Genomic DNA, 1874 nt, shown 5'->3' with positions numbered 1-1874 from the left:
CTTATTAAACTATCGTGCAGGATAGGCTGCTGACCTTCTCAGTTAGGCTGTGGGCCAGAATCTGTAGGATCACTTTTCATATGAACTGTCAGAGGGCAACTTTCTTCCACCGGGATAAGTTGCTACACATAGTAGTGATCTCAAAACACCAATGTTCCCACGTTTTCACTTGCACAAGACCTGCTGCGCTAGGATAGAACAGGCGACAGGTGTCGTGCCAAACGACTTATCCCCGCCTGTGATATCACCAAGACAGATCTTGGTGATATCACAATAAATTGGGCAAAAGTCTGGACTATTTCTGCCCTGTGATGGACTGCCGACCTGTCAAGGTTGTACCCCGCCTCTCGCCCATTGACAGCTGGAGATAGACACCGGCACCCCTCACGAACCCAGCAGGGATAAAGCATGTTAGAAAATGAAGGATGGATGGTCTGGGCTATTTCTTTCTACTTGCCATAAAGATCTTTGCAACTGGCGCCACAAAATGCTATTATTTGACTTTTTTCGTCTGGAAACAAATGTTTACAACCCTTTACGGGCGCAGCCATGATGAACTCATTCAATTGGCTCAGCTGACAATACAGCGATCTGATTGGCTGAGTAGCAAAAATCGAATCACGTGACCTCTTAGATCGGTGCGCCACAGTTTAGATTTTTTTATCAGCTATAACTTATTAATGTGCAAGTGAAAACGTGGGAACATTGGTGTTTTGAGATCACTGCTATGTGTAGCAACTTTTCCCGGTGGAAGAACGTTGCCCCCTGACAGTTCATACGAAACTTCTTATGGAGACGTCCTACAGATTCTGGCCCACGGACTAAGTGTCTGCCACTAGTGTTTAAGTCTTAGTCTACCTGTCTCTTTATGAAAAAACCTCAGCTTAGTGCACTTTGTTGCATCAGTGGCCAGTGCTTGTTTCTCGCAGCCTCTCTCTCTCTGCTCCCCTTTCTTTTATTTTCTCGCTCAATTTTACATGCCCTATAAGACGTCCAGTGCATAACTTCTGTCTATCTCACTGCACTGCGTTTGTTAAATTTTTTTAAACAAATATGTTACAATATCCCGTAGAGGTACAAATAACAGTGGAACAAGTTAAATATGTAGTTAAACTAAATAAATGGAATTATGGTGATAAAGAACAACAATAAGGCATATAAAAGGTAATGTTCTTAAAATAAAAGATGTCTAGATATGTTTGAGGATAAATTTTGCAAACACAAATTTAAGAAGTCTCAGTGAGGGGTAATACATTTTAAAATTGTTTAAGAAAGCATCAAAACAATCGACAGAGCCTCTCCACTTACAGCAGTGGTACTTATCAAGCAAGAAAACAATATTAACAATATCTGTTTGGCTATCAAGACCTTCAAAATAATACACAATATGGATGATGGAAAACTCTGAGATACTCAGTATTTTTAGTGACAAGACAACCAGTCGTTCATGTCTCTTCAAAATTTACTTGAGACAAGTAAAAATGTCTCAAGTAAAAGTTCAAAGGTTTCAACAGGACAATTACAGAAGGTGCACTCAACTAGATCAAATTTAAAGCACTTGTGTATTTGATACATTTTTGCTAAGTGCAAATGGAGTACAGATTCTGATTTCTTTGCTCCGTCTGCAGGAGGGAAGCTTCTTATGCTGGGTTTGCAGCCATGATAAGGCACCAACAGTTGTCTGTGAGACTGACAGAAATGGAAAGGGAATCATGGCTCCCTCAAGTTGCCAATAACACAGAAAAAAGACGAGAAGTTTATTTTTTTTTTAAATGAATGAATCGGTGTAGTAGCGGTCAGAAAAGTCGCTGACAACAGCGCTTCTGTGACAGAGAGCATCAGCGTCCTTGGAAAATGAAAGGCAAGGCAAGGCA

The sequence above is a fragment of the Fundulus heteroclitus genome, chromosome 13 (genome assembly GCF_011125445.2).
Source record: "Fundulus heteroclitus isolate FHET01 chromosome 13, MU-UCD_Fhet_4.1, whole genome shotgun sequence".
In the NCBI taxonomy this organism is placed as follows: Eukaryota; Metazoa; Chordata; class Actinopteri; order Cyprinodontiformes; family Fundulidae; genus Fundulus; species Fundulus heteroclitus.
This window is presented reverse-complemented; position numbering follows the sequence as displayed.